The following is a 16,546-nucleotide window of genomic DNA, read 5'->3' on the forward strand; positions in this document are numbered from 1 at the left end:
CAGTACTTCAGTTCTTTTAATAGCTGAATAATATTTCACTGTATGGCTATACTTTTTGTTTATTCATTTATCTGTTGATGGACATTTGGCTTGTCTCCACTCTTGGCTAGTATAAAAATGGTGCTATGAGTATTCATGTACAAGCTTTTATGTGGACATACGTTTTCATTTCTTTTGGGTATATATCTAAGAATTGCTGGGTCACATGTTAACTGCATGTTTAACCTTCTCAGGAACAGTCAAACTATATTCTAAAGTGGCATCATCATATTAACTAGCAATGTCAGAGGGTTCCAACATGTTCCTTTGTCAACACTTATTATTTATTGTCCCTTTGTTTTATTATAGTTATCCTAGGGGGTGTGTGTCTCCTGGTTTTGACTTGTATTTTCCTGATGGCTAATGATGTTGAGTATGTTTTAAGTGTTTGTGGCCATTTGTACATCTCTGGAGAAATGTCCATTCAAATCCTTTGCCTATTTTTAAGTTAGATTATTAAATATAATGTTTTATTTTTGAGTTGTGAAAGTTCTCACATTCTGCACATTGGCTTTTCACTTTCTTGATAGTGTCCTGTGATGTACAGACTTTTTTAATTTTCATGAATCCTGTTCATTTATTTTTTTTGTTGATTGTTCTTATGTTGTCATATCTAAGAATCCATTTCAAAATCCAAGTTCATATAGATTTACCCATATGCTTTCTCCTGAGAATTTTAGTTTTAGCTCTAATACTTGTCTTCGATTCTTTAAGTATAAGAAAAAATGATTTAATATTATCATAGATGTTTTTTTCCAAGACAATGAAGAATGATGATGATTATGTCTTATGAATGTTAATTCTAACATTCTGAGCTAAGGAAAAGAATAAATTTAGAATCTTGCCTCAAACCATGTATCAAAAACTAACTTGAAATGGATCAAAGGGCTAGAACTATAAAACTCTTGAATGAAAACATACGGGAAAATCTTCATGACCTTGGATTTAGAAATGGATTTTTAGATATAACAACAAAAGAATATTCAACAAAAGAAAAAACAGATGAATTATGTTCATCAAAATTAAAAACTTTTGTATATCACAGCATACTATCATTGAAGTAAAAAGACAATTCCATAGAATGGGAAAACATATTTGCAAATATCTTATCTCTGATAAAGGTCTAGTATCTATATACAAAACCTTTACAAGTCAACAATAAAAACAACCTAATTAAAAAATGGGTAAAGGACTAGATATTTCTCTTAAGAGCATACACAAATGGCTCCTAAGCACATCAAAAGATGCTCAACATCGTTAGTCATTAAGGAAATATAAAAGAAGACCATAATGAGAAACCACTTCACAGTCACTAGGATGGCAATAATCAAAAGCCAAAAAATAGTAAGTGTTGGGGAGAAAGTGAAGAAATACGAAATCTTGTACACAGCTGCTGGGAGTATAAAATGGTGCATTGGTTATGGAAAACAGTTTGGCAGTTCTTCAAAAAGTTAAACATAGAATTACCACATGACCCTGTATTTCTATACTTAGGTATATACCCAAAACAATTGAAAACAGGTATTCAAACAATACTTGTACATGAATACTCTTAGTAGCACTATTCACCATAGCCAAAAACTGGAAATAACCCAAATGTCCACCAATGGATGAATGTATAAACAAAATGCCATTCATAAAAATATTTTATAGCCAAACACAAAAAAACCCTAAAGTACTGATACATGGTACAACACGGATGAACCCTTAAAACATTATGCTATGTGAAAGAAGCCAGACACAAAAGGTCACACCCTGTATGATTTCATTTAGATGAAATACCAACAATAGGGAAGGGAAACAGATTAGCAGTTGCCAAGGGCTGGGGGAAGGGGGAAAAGGAAAATGATTGTTTAATGGGTACAGGGATCCCTTTAGAAATGATGACAAGCTACTGGAAGTAGATGATGGTCATAAAACATTGTGAATATACTAAATATCATTAAATTGTACACTTCATAGGGCTAATTATGTTATGTAAATTTTACTTCCTTATAAAAAATTATCATGTAAAGTTTTCATATATCCCTCATTCAGTTTCCCTTAATGTCAACATCTCATATAACCACAGTACAATTACCAAAATCAGGAAGGTCACACTGGTAGACTATTAAGAACTACAGAAGAAAGAGCAAGTTTAAATAAAAAAATTTCTCAATTCCTCATCAGTAGAACACACTCCATTATCAAAGTCATTCTCATTTATCAAGGCCCTACTTTGCTTTTCTTACTGGTATCCGAGTACCCTTTCTTTACTAATAGCACGTTTTAAGATGTAAGCTCCTCTGAGGGACGCATGGGAGGCTCAATAGGTTAAGCATCTGACTCTTGATTTTGGCTCGGTCATGATCTCAGAGTCATGGGATTCTCTCTCCCCAATTCCATGTGCCACTCCCCCCATGTTAATGTGTGTGCTCTCTCTCTCAAAAAAAAAAAAAAAAAAAAAGATGTAAGCTTCTCTGGATATCCTGATTCATAGATGTTTCTATCTACATCACCTAACCAGGACACGGCTTCCAAACAGTGATTGAAAAGAATCACGATTTAATCAGCAAATACTTGCTGGACTGCGTCATAGCATCAAGTAGAATTTCCTATTCTTCTCCACCTCTAGTGAGAACATGCTATTTTTTTTTCATAATATTGTGTTCCAGTGAAATATGGAAGCATAGATATGTCATCTCCAAAGAGCAATTTACGGCTAATGAATAAGTCCAACTTAATTATCAATATATCATCTAAGTGACTGGGTAGCAAACAAGATTTATTTGAACTTGGTTTTAATATGTTGGGAAAGCAGAGAGAAACAATTGACTAATTTGCTCTTGGCAGGTGGAGTCTGGGAAAAAGAATAAGCATTCATCAGGAAAAAATTTTCCCTACACCAAGGGTCCATGTGCTACAAACAGTCAACTTCTTCTCTATATCCTTATACACACTTTTTAGCATATAGGCCTCATCTGTTGCCTCAAAAAGACAGTAAAAACAAAACTAAGCAATGTTCGTATACTCCAATTTTATCATTTTAACCAAAATCCTATAATATAAGGTTATAGCAAATAAAATACTGAAGTGAGAAATTATATTCAGCATTTGGTGTAAGGTAATTCAATGTCAAGAATTCATGTCATGTTTTTCTTTCATACTACACAAGGTTAGAAATGCTTAAAATAATTTCAATCAAGTCCAATTTAGTAAGGCTAGTTCACTTCTTTTAAGATAGACCACTTATTCACAGGTTCTTTAAATTCTGAGCATTAAAGTATTTTTAATTACTAACAAAATAATCAGATGCAGGCTAGAGAGATTCTACGACAAGTTTAACCTGAAGTCAATTCAGAAGAGTTTCCTAATGTTCCCAAGAAATTTGTAATTATAGGCCAAAAGTGAATTAAAAAATATAAGCTTCTACAGAATTGAGCTCAATGAGGTTAATCATGTGGTTGCCCTTAATTACTACCTGAGAAATTATTGATCTCATTCCTTAAAGAATTTTTTATGAGTTTGCTTTGACTTAAGTTATAGTTAGAATTCTGGAAAACTTCAATTAACTCCTAGAAACTACTTAACAAAAACGTACATTTCAAATAAAGAATTTAAAAGAGTGATAAAGAAAAAATGATTAAGTGGCAGACTACGGGCCAAATTCAGCACAAAGATGTGTTTTATTTGGCTCATACATTGTTTTAAATAGTTTGAATTCATTGGGAAAACTTAAATAAAAAATCAGATTTTACAGAAAAATCTGATTTCCAGCTTCTCTTGAAATACCAGGTCTGGTAACCAACTGGCCCTTTTCGGACAGAGATATAATGCCTATCGGCAGCCGAAGTCCCCACCTTTCCAAACTGCTTCACTCACTTTGGTTTCCCTCTGGGTCCCTTTAGACATTTGAGTTTGCAACTCCTAACAAAATATTAATTATAATCTCCCTTTCTGGAACACTTCAAATCAATATTCAAGGTCTTCACAGTATTTTAAGTTTTATACTTGTTGCCTATACTCTGTTAATTTACAGTCATGTCTCTTCAAAGGCAGTTAACTGATCCTTATACTTTATAGTGGGGGGGGGAGAAGGGAAGAGCTATTATTTCTTTTTGTGATGCATTTTAAGATGTTGAAGATTAAATGTATATACAGCTGTATATCAAAATTCAATTGTTTAAAAATTTAGAGTTGAAAATAAAACTTATTTCTCCTCTACCTTTACTGTTCTTTGTACACATCGGTTTTTCAATAAGAAGCAACAGACACCATCTTTATAAGCAACTGTATTCATATAAACTATAATCTTCTTATGTACATGCTCAACTCTACTTGAAGGCCAAGGTCACAAACTGTTCTGATCACAAAGGAAGAAACAGCAGAGATGATAAACTGGGCAGTTCTGAGGCATGTTAAGTCTATTCATTGCCATTTCTTGACCTCTGTAGAAAATTCTAATTATTAGCTACCCACCACCCCGCCCCACAGGAAACATAATTATGTCAAGGTGTTCTAATTTGTGAGGCCTATTACCCTTAATCTCAAAGAATAGCATTTATCAAAGGATGAATTTAAATGTAATTAATGTCAACTGTAGCTTTTGGTTGCCTATGGTAACTGCTCTTTGAAATGACTGCTTATCCACCCACTTTTCAATGATCAGTCTATAATGAATTATCATTATATTAGATATCCAGATAAAATTACCAAGAGATGGGTCCAGCATGCTTTTCCAAGCTCTCTAGTTCTTTAGCTCTGTGGTCTTCAAACATTTTTGCTCAGACAGGCCCTAAAGGAATTTTTGAAAACTACGTATCCCTTAACATGTTTAAGTTCACTTCTAAAAAAGTAATCTAAATATTTTCATCAGTTTAAACCACTACAAAATATGTAATTTTCAAATCTATCAGAATTATTGAGATCTTGAAATAAAATAATTGTTCTTAAAAAAGTGTATCCAGTGGAATATAAATATCATACTGAATTTTTACCCACCATTATCCACACACACAAAAACTGCAAGAACAAGATTGCTGGAAAAGATGGGGGAGCAGGAAGACCCTAAGCTCACCTCATCTTACATATACTAGATAGCACTCCCATCAGTGTAAATATAACCCAGAAAACGACCCAAAGCTTGGTAGAACAAACCACAGAACTAAATATAGGGAAGAGGCCACATCTAAGAGGGTAGGAAGGACAGAGACAACGTGGGGAGTCAAAAGGTAGGGAGCTAAACAGACCTGCAGGACTGTTCACAGGAGGTAGGGATACTGTAGGGAGAGAAACAGACTCTCACAACAGGGAAACCTCACAGGGAAGACAAATCCCCCTAACCATTTGGCTTTGAAAACCAGAAGGGCCAAATTTCATGAGTTCTTACAACCAGCAGGACTTAAAACTTTAAACTTTAAAAATCACTGGGCTCCACTCTGGGGGAGCCATAAGGTGAGAGGAAATGGAGTCACCGTCCTTAAAGAGACAGCACAAGAAACAGCTTGAGGAGATATAGCACAGAAGCAGCAGTTTGAAAAGTGCCAGGGTCACACCGGAGGGGAATTTGTTTATACTAATCTCAGAGTGTGTGCAGGAGGGGCAGGCTTCCACGGGAGACTTCTCTAGGAACATAGAGATTGACAGGTGGTATTTCCCTCCCCTGCCTCTCAGCATAAACACATGTCCATCTGCAGGAACCAGTGCAGTGCCAACACTCCCAACCTAATTTGCTTACACTGCAAGTCCTGCTCTGGCAGAACCCTTCCACCGGAGGACTTGTGCAAACCTTGCTAACACTGGGCACCCACCTCCACTTACTTTGTGGATCCACTCCCTCCAAACCAGCTGGCCTCAGTACTGGTTGATTGCAGCTTCCCTCCTGCAAAAGAGGGAAACCTTGCAAAACTGCAGGTCTGATCTGACAAACTATGCGGATCCACACCCTCGAATATGCTCTTGGCTAGAGCACATCCAAACCAGTGCCAAAAGCCTGGCAGTATGCAAGCAGCCCCAACAAGGTCCAAAACAACTCCAAAGTAACTCCTGCCTCAGAGAGGGGGGAAAGATAACCACACACACTAGTCAGACTATGGACCCAGCAGTGGGCTAAGGGAAGGCAGCTGGTCTGAGTGCAGATCCCACCCACCAATTAAAGCTTCTCAGGGGATGACACAAGGAAGGTACTCTGCAGTTTGGTGCTACTGCATCTCTGACAAATGGCTGGTCTGTTTTAAATCAAGCCCAAGGTGGCCTCAGACTGGCCCACACAGGGACCAAACACTGCCCACCACAGGCAACGAGAGCCATTGCAGATGACTGGACTGAAGGCAAAAGCAGCTCAGCCAGAAAAGTGGGGTGCAGGTAACACACATAGGAGACACTCCTCAAGTGCCAGGTTCTGGTTAACGGGGGACACTGCAATGCAGGGCACTAAATGAACTTTTCTTCATAAGGCCATAACTTTCGAGAGCAGGAGATGTAGCTAACTTTGTTAACACATAGAAACAGACCACAGAGTTAGACAAAATGAGGAGACAGAGGAATATGTCCTGAATGGAAGAACAGGACAAATCACAGCAAGAGATAAAAACAAAACAGAAATAAGTAATATGCCTGATAGTGAATTTAGAGTAATGAACATGAAAATACTCACTGGGTTTGAGAAAAGAGTTGACGACTTTGGTGAGACCCTTAACAATGAGACAGAAATTATAAACAAGAACCAATCAGGGATGAAGAATCAATAGCTGAAACTAAATATACATTAGAAGGAATCAATAGTAGACTAGAGGAAGCAGAAGAATGGATCGGCAACTTGGAGGACCAAGTAATGGAAGGGAATCAAGATGAATTGGATAGAGGAAAAAAAATAATACAAAATGAGAACAGACTTATGGAACTCAGAGACACCATCAGATGTACTAACATTCCAATTTTAGCAATCCCAGAAGGAGAAGAGAGAGAAAAAGGGGAAGACGTTTTATTTGAATAAATAATAGCTGTAAACATCCCAAATGGGAAAGGAAATATATCCAGACTCAGGAGGTGCAGAGGTCTCCTGACAAAACTAACCCAAGGAGGTCCACACCAAGATACATAACATTAAAATGCCAAAAAGTAGTGATAGAGGGAGCATTTTAAAAGCAGAAAGAGGGGGCGCCTGGGTGGCGCAGTCGTTAAGCGTCTGCTTCGGCTCAGGGCGTGATCCCAGCGTTCTGGGATCGAGCCCCACATCAGGCTCCTCCGCTGGGAGCCTGCTTCTTCCTCTCGCACTCCCCCTGCTTGTGTTCCCTCTCTCTCTGGCTGTCTCTGTCAAATAAATAAATAAAATCTTAAAAAAAAATAAAAGCAGAAAGAGAAAAGAAAACAGTTACAAACAAAAGAAACCCCATAAGCCTATCAGCTGGTTTTCAACAGAAACTCTAAAGGCCAGAGGGAGTGGCATGATATATTCAAAGTACTGAATGGAAGAATCTTCAGCCAAGAATACTCTATGCAGCAAGGCTATCATTCAGAATAGAAGAAGAGAAAAAGAGTTTCTCAGACAAATAAAGGTTAAAGGAATTCATGACCACTAGACCAGCCCCACAAGAAATCTTAAAGGAGACTCTGTGTGGAAAGGACAGAACATAAGTAATAAACAAGAAAAGCAGGAAGCGCAAGAGCAGAAAAATAAGTATATTGTAAAAATCAGTCAAGGGACTCACAAAATAAAAGCATGTACAGTATGACACTGTATATCTAACATGTGGGGAGGTCGGGGAGAGGAGCAAAGAATGGGTTCAAACTTAAGCGATCATCAACTTAATATAGACCAATATACACAGAAGATGTTACAGACAAACCAAATGGTAACCACAAATCAAAAACCAGTAATGCACATATAAAAACTAAAAGGAAAGGAATGTAAGTATACCACTAAAGAATGCCAACTAACCATGAGAGAAGAGAGCAAGAGAACAAAACTCACCAACCATAAAACAATGTGGGGATTCACAGTGTCTGGATAGAAAAAACCTGACCCGTATATGCCTCCCTGTATGAGACTAATTGAAAAGCAAAGGAGGGAGTGCCCAGAACGCTGCGCCTTCTCTGAAGTTTCTTGGCTGAATGTGGCTGGATTCTTACTGTGGCTCAAGGGTTTAATCCAGGGAGTAAATGCTTACATGCAGGCCCCTTCAGTGGTCACGTACTTCACGAACTCCGTGCCTTGCACGTGGTGTATTAATTAAACTCACAATAAAAGCAGAGCTACAGCTTGGCTAAAGGCCTTTCACCACTAGAGCGTCTGGCCCCCAGGCCTCTCCGTTCTTCTACTAAGGTGTTGGGAGTAATCCTTTCATTCGTGGTCTCAGGGTTTGCTGAGCAAACCCGACACAACAAGTAATAAAATGGCAACTAAGTACATAACTATCAATAACTACTTTGGATATAAGTGGACTAAATGCTCCAATCAAAAGACATAGGGTGACAGGATAGATAAAATACAAGACCCACCATTACGATGCCTACAAGAGATTCATTTAAGACCTAAAGATTCACGCAGACTGAAAGTGAAGGGATGGAGAAGCATTTATGAAGCATATGGAAATAAAAAAGCTGGGGGAGCAATACTTATAGTGAACAAAATAGACTTTAAAACAAAGACTGTAACAAGAAACAAAGAAAATAATCATAAAGGAAACAATCCAACAAGGTAATGAATTAATTGTAAATATTTATGCACCCAAGTATATAAAAAAGTTAATAAGCACAAAGGGACTAATTGATAGCAATATAATAATAGTATGGGACTTTAACGCCCCACTTACATCAATGGACAGACAGCTCATCCAAAAAGAAAATCGACAAGGAAACAGTGGCTTTGAATGATACATTGGACCACATGGATTTACTAGATGTATTCAGAACATTCCATCCTAAAACAGCAGAATACATATTGTTTTCAAGTGCACATGGATCATTGTGCAGAATAAATCACACATTAGGTCACAAAACAAGTTTCAACAAATTGAAAAAGATCGAAGTCATACCATGAATCTCTTCTGACCACAACACTATGAAATTAGAAATCAACCACAAGCACAAATACCTGAAGGTTAAATAACATGCTACTAACAATGAATGGGTCAACCAAAAAATAAAACAGAAAAGCAAAAAATACATGGAGACAGGGTGCCTGGGTGGCTCAGTCAGTTAAATGTCTAAATCTTGATTTCAGCTAAGGTCATGATCTGAGGGTTTTAAGATTGAGCCCAGTGTCAGGCTCCACGCTGGGTGTGGAGCCTACTTAAGATTCTCTCTCTCCTCTCCCTCTGCCCCTCCCCCGCTAAAAAAAAAATACATGGAGACAAATGAAAATGAAAACACAATGCTCCAAAATCTTCAGGATACAGCAAAGATTTTCTAAGAGTAAAATTTATAGCAATATGGCCCTACATCAAGAGCAAGAAAAATCTCAAATATACAACCTAACCTTATACCTAAGGAGCTAGAAAAAGAACAAACAAAACCCCAAACCAGTAGAAGAAAGAACATAATAGAGATTAGATCAGAAATAAACAAAATAGAAACTAAAAAGCCAAGAGAACATATCAGGGAAACCAGGAGCTGGTTCTTTCTAAAGATCAACAAAATTGACAAACCTTTAGCCAGACTCATCAGGAAAAAAGAGAGAGGGAAGGGGAAGAGAGAGAGAGAAGACTCAAACAAAATCAGAAATAAGAGAGGAGAAATAAAAAGTGACATCAAAGATATACAACTGACTGTAAGAGAATATTACAAATAATTATATACCAACAAATTGAATATTCTAGAACAAATGACACATCTCTAGAAACATACAACCTCCTAAAACTGAATAAGGAAGAAATGGAAAATTTGAACAGACAAATTAGAAGCAATGAAAATGAATCAGTACTCAAAAAACTCCAACAAACAAAAGTCTAGGACCAGATGGCTTCACAGATGAAGTCTACCAAACTCTTAAAGAAGAGGTAATACCTATTCTTCTCAAACCATTTAAAAAGTAAATAGGAAGGAAAACTTCAAAATTCATTCTATGAGACCAGCATTACCCTGATACCAAAACCCCATAATGATACCACTAATAAAGATAACTATAGGCCAATATTCTTGATGAACATAGATGCCAAAATTCTCAATAAAATATAAGCAAACTGAGTCCAACAATACATTTAAAAAAATCATTTGCCATGATCAAGTGGGATTTATTCCTGCGTTGCAAGTGTGGTTCAACATCCACAAATCAATGTGACACATTACGTTAACAAAAGAAAAGATAAGAATCATATCATTTCAACAGATGTAGAAAAAGCATTTGACAAAGTACAACATCCATTCGAGATAACAATTCTGGACAAGGTAGATTTAGAGGGAAGGCTATATATGAAAAAACCACAGCTAATATCATCTTAGGGGAAAACTGAGAGCTTTTCCTCTACGGTCAGGAAAAAGACAGGGATGTCCACTCTCACTACTTTTATTCAACATAGTACTGGAAATCCTAGCCACAGCAAACAAAAAAACAAACAAACAAACAAACAGGCATCCAAATCAGCAAGGAAGAAGTACAACTTTCACTACTTGCGGATGACATGATACTATATAAGTATATAAAACCTGAAAAACGGTTAGAACTGATAAATGAACTCAGTAAAGTTCCAGGATACAAACTTAATGTACCAAGGAGGTGAAAGACCTGTACTCTGAAAACTATAAAACACTCAGGAAAGAAATTGAAGGTAATGCAAAGAAATGGAAAGACATTCTATGCTCATGAATCAGAAACACAAATACTGTTAAAATGTCTATACTACCCAAAGCAATCTGCAAATTTAATGCAATCTCTATCAAAATGCCAATAACATTTTTCATGGAGCTAGAACAAACTATCCTAAAATTTGTATGGAACCACAAAAGACCATGAAGTAGTCAAAGCAACCTTGAAAAAGAAAAGCAAAGCTGGAGGCAAAACAATTCCAGACTTCAAGTTATATTACAAAGCTATAGTAATCAGAACAGTATGGCAGTGGCACAAAAACAGACACACAGATCAACAGAACGACAGAAAACACAGAAATGAATGCACAACTGCATGGTCATTCTGACAAAACGGGAAACAATATACAATGGGGAAAAGACAGTCTCAAAAAATGATGGTGAGAAAACTGGACAACAACATGCAAAAGAATGAAACTGGACTACTTTCTTACACCATACACAAAAATAAACTCAAACTGGATTAAGGACCTAAATAGGAGACCTGAAACCATAAAAATCCTAGAAGGAAGCACAGGAAGTAATTTCTCTAACATTGGCTGTAGCAACATTTTTCTTGATATGTCTCTTGAGGCACGGGAAACAAAAGCAAAAACAAATTATTGGGACTATATCAAAATAAAATGCTTATGCACAGCAAAGGAAACAATCAACAAAACTGAAAGACAACCTACTGAATGGGAGAAGGTATTTGCAAATGACAATTCTGATAAAGGGTTAGTATCCAAGATATATAAAGAACTTATACAACTCAACACTCCAAAAATTAATAACCCAATTAAAAACGGGCAGAAGACAAGAATACACATATTTTCAAACTTTTTTTAAATTTTATTTTATTTTTTTTTAAAGATTTTATTTATTTATTTGACATAGAGAGAGACAGCCAGCAAGAGAGGACACAGGCAGGGGGAGTGGGAGAGGAAGAAGCAGGCTCCCAGCGGAGGAGCCTGATGTGGGGCTCGATCCCAGAACCCTGGGATCACACCCTGAGCCCAAGGCAGATGCTTAATGACTGAGCCACCCAGGTGCCCCGGGAATACACATATTTTCAAAGACATACAGATGACCAACAGACATATGAAAATATGCTCCACATCAGTGATCATCCAGGAAATACAAATCAAAGCTACAATTAGATATCACCTCACACTGTCAGAATGTTGAAAATCAATACCACAAAAGACAACACAAAAGGCGTTGGTGAGGATGTGAGGAAAGAGGAACACTCTTGCACTGCTGGTGGTAGTGCAAACTGGTGTAGGCATTGTGGAAAACACTATGGAAGTTCCTCAGTAATTTAAAAACAGAAGTACTCTATGATCCAGCAATTGCACTACTAGGTATTTACCCAAAGTACACAAAAATATTAATTCAAAGGGATGCATGCACCCCGATGTTTACAGCAGCATTATCTACAATAGCAAATTATGGAAACAGCCCAAATGTCTATTAACTGATTAATGGATAAGGAACACGTGACATCCAGATAGTCAACAGACACATGAAAAGATGCTCAACATCACTCATGATCAGGGAAATGCAAATCAAAACTACAATGAGCTATTAGTTCACACCTGTAAAAATGGCAAAAACAACACAAGAAACAAGTGTTGGTGAGAATGTGTACTCTTGGTGAGAATGCAACAGATGTAGCCACTGTGGAAAACAGTATGGAGGTTCCTCAAAAATTAAATTAGAACTACCCATAATTGCATTAGTGGGTATTTACCTAAAGAATATGAAAACACTAATTTGAAAAGATACAGAAACCCATATTTATTGCAGAATTATTTATAATAACCAAATTATGGAAGCAGCCCAGGTGTCCATTGATAAATGAATGGATAAAGAAGATATGGTGAATATCTACATACATGCACATCTGTGCGTATATATATATATATATATATATATATATATACATACACACACACAGACACACATACACACACGCACTGGAATATTATTCAGCCTTAGAAAAGAATGAAATCTTGTCTATTGCATCAACATGGATGAATCCAGAGAGTATAATGTTAAGCAAAATAAGTCAATTAGAGAAAGACAAATACCATGGTTTTATTCATATGCGGAATTTAAGAAAGAAATCAAGGAATAAAGGAAAGAAAGAGGGATAAACCAAAAAACCAGACCCTTAAGTACGGAGACCAATGGTTACCAGAGGAGAGGTGGATAGGGGAATGGGGAAAATAGGTGAAGGGGATTATACTTATATTGATGAGCACCAAGTAAGGTATAGAATTGTCAAATGATTATATTGTACACCTGAAACTAATAAAAACTGTATGTTAACTACGGTATACTTAAAGAAAGATATGCATTAACAAGGTCTTCTTTAATTATACCTCTTTCCCTTTTTCACCGACCTTGTACTTATATTCCATTTCTCTTACAGAACTTTATCATGATATACAATGTTTTTATATCTGAAATTTGTTTGCTGGTTGTACTGGTCACTCTATCATATGCCTCCAAAGAAATGCATGTCTACAAATTGATACATAAATTAAAATTGGTATTTAAGTTGGTTTTGTTTATACATTCAAGTATTTACTTATTTATTTGAGAGAAAGGGAGAGACAGAGATAGTGACAGAGATAGTGAGAGAGAGAGCACAAGCAGGGAGGAGAGGGAGAAGCAGGCTCCCCGCTGAGCAGGGAGCCTAACACGGGGCTTGATCCCAGGACCCTGGGATCATGACCTGAGCTGAAGGCAGATGCTTAACTGACTGAACCACCCAGATACCCCTATATATGCTCAATTGGTTGAGCATCTGCCTTTGGGTCAGGTCACGATCTCAGGGTCCAAGGATTGAGCCCTGCATCGGGTTCTCTACTCAGTGCGGAGTCTGCTTCTCCCTCTGTGCTCTCCCTTCCAAGCTCTCTCTCTCTCTCAAATAAATAAAATCTTTTAACATGACATTGCCAGAATGAGACAGGATTCAGCATAAAGTCTATTTGTAGACTTCATCTTTATAAACGCTAAGAAATCTTGTTCATATATTTAAATTAAAATCTCCCTGGAAATGATTCTTAGATATTTAGGTATGATAAATATATTGTGATTATGTATTTTTAAAATTTTTATTTGGGATATTTTAGAAATACATATTGAAATATTTATAGATTAAAAATATATTGGGTGTGGGCCAGAAAAGAAAAATGAGGGGAAGGATATGAAAGAAATAAGACTGGTAAGAGTTGGTAAATTAAATATAGCTGGCTGACAGGTACATTATATGCAAATTAATTGTCCCCTTCTCTATATCTTTGCATACCTTTAAAATTTTTAATAATAAAATTAAAAAAATATTAGAGCTGCTGATTTAACTCATTCTATGTATGAAAAATGTCTGCCACATAATCCAATTAGCAAAGCCAGTTCTGTCAAACCAATCTCCAAATGCATGTCATTTTCTGTCAGAGTTTGACTTCAGTTTCTTAATTCAAATATATGTGTCTTTCAAGGAATATTATAAAAACTTGAGAAAAGTACAGAATATGTATTGTGGGGCAGATTATTAAAAACAGTCAAGATTAAAATAATATAGTTCTTATAAAATTGATTTATCTATTTTTATAAAATAGGTTATAAAAACAAGATAGTAAAGCAACATGCTGTTTATCAGTTAACTTATAGCAATGCAATACAGGTAAAATAATTTATAATACAAGAAGTATGATAAAGTACAACAGTTCCTCATTAAACGTGAATGAATATTGACCTTTTGGAGTAATTCAATAAAAAGAGAGTATAAAATTTTTTTTAAAAAGGGTATAAAAATGAGAATACCATTTCTTTTTCATTTCTTTACACAGAAGAAACTTTTCCTATGACTATAATAAATGAGAAAGGTATATACTGTAAAAAATTATCTGGCTCAAGAGCCAGCAGGTAAATTTATGTTTTATTAATAAGAGAAAATAAACATTCCATAAGACATAATAAGATCCTTGACTTTAAATGGAATTTTCCTGGTATGATTTGATAAAATAGTTTTCAGCTGTATGATAGAAAAATGCATATCAAATATGAAGGAAATTATGTAAAATTTTTATTTATAGGATTGGTAGTACTGGTGAACATTCTAGTCACATATGAACAACCACTGTCATCATCCAAAACTACATTGGGATAAAAGGTACCTTCTTTCCAGTTAATGTTGTGTCCTAGGAATAGAATACTAAGAAAAGCTGAAAGGTCTGCTTACAGGAATTTGGTGTTTATTATGGATGCTTTTTCTTTGCTCTTACAGGGCTCTCTCTCAACAGTAACAGATTTTTGACAACAGTCAGGGAATGGAAGAGGCAAAGGCATTAAAACAAAAACTGTCATTACTCCCACAACCCTACTCTACCGCATCTGAATTCAGAATATCTCACTGTGGATCAAAATGTTCCCTTTTGCAGCCAACCTTCATCTTAAGAGACATAGGTATTAAGAAACAGAAATACTGCAAATGGTATATTTGTGTTTGGTGCCGTGTGGGCTTTTACTTTCCAGGAAATGCATCAGAAAATTTAGGAAGAGTAAGGAATACGTCATTTTCATATGAAGGAGGAGAAAATTATAAGGAAAACTGGCACATTCTCAGGCACATCAATTTTAGGTAGGAGTACTATGAAACCTGAGGATCTAGAAAGTGATTTACCTAAATGATCTGTTTGCATATTCCTTGGTGGGTCTTCAATCTTGGTAAAGTACATAAAATCACAGACTACTGTGTTGTGTTTCCAAAGACGGCCACATCATTTCCCATCCCACATGCTCTTTTGCATTTCAATTCTGCCAGGCCCACATCCATAGGGAGAGTCTATAATCTCCAATTCCTCTGAACCTTAGCTAGTTCTTTGATCTGTTTTGACCAACAGAATGCAGCAGAAGTGATGCTGTATAACTTTCAGGATTGGGCCTGGAAGAGATCTACAGCTTCTGCCTACATCTCTTAGAAAGCTCCTTCTTGGAAACAGCCACTATGCTATGAGGATGTCCAAGCTAGCCACGTTAGCAGCACCAGCAAAAGCCCTCCCTGACTACAGCAATGGTAATAGCTATACAGAAATGAAGGCAAGAGTACAGGTTTTAGGGACCCCTGGGTGGCTCAGTTGGTTAAGAGTCTGCCTTCGGCTCAGGTCATGATCCCAATGTCCTGGGATCCAGTCCTGCATTGGGCTCCTTGCTCAAGGGGAAGCCTACTTCTTCCGCTGTCTGCTGCTCCCCCTCCTTGTGCTCTGACAAATAATTAAAATCTTAAAAAAAAAAAAAAAAAAAGAGTATAGGCTTTAGAATTGGGAAGACCAGGATTCAAATCCCAGATTTACCATTTATTTATAAATTCTGAGCTAGTGGTGGTCACTTCACCTTTCAATTAGCCTTTCTAAGCAACCCTGCTCAGAGAGGCTCTTTAGCCACATAAGCTATCTGCTGCAAGAAAAAATAGGAGACAAGTGATGTAACGTGCCAAGCCCAGAGCTACTCAGTAGATATTTAAAAAAACCAAATGGTCTTGTTTAAGGTCTTCTTTCTTCTCTTCCCTCCCCATCCAATCCCAAGCCTCACAGGAGATAGATCAGCTGTGCAACCCCAAGGTATGCCTCTTCTGGAGGAGCACATTGAGGAGCAGGATCCAGGGGAGAATTAAAAAAGCATCACTGGAGAACAAAGTTACCCTGGTGATACTTGATGGGTCATTCACTCCGGGCCT

At 36.7% G+C, this 16,546-nt stretch overlaps 1 protein-coding gene across 1 annotated transcript in view; it reads right to left on the reverse strand.

Moving 5' to 3' along the window:
- Positions 1-16,546, reverse strand: part of ITFG1 (integrin alpha FG-GAP repeat containing 1) — a 269,979-nt gene that overhangs the window by 238,010 nt on the left and 15,423 nt on the right. The window lies entirely within an intron of this gene.

Source organism: Ursus arctos, unplaced genomic scaffold (genome assembly GCF_023065955.2).
Source record: "Ursus arctos isolate Adak ecotype North America unplaced genomic scaffold, UrsArc2.0 scaffold_19, whole genome shotgun sequence".
Lineage (NCBI taxonomy): Eukaryota > Metazoa > Chordata > Mammalia > Carnivora > Ursidae > Ursus > Ursus arctos.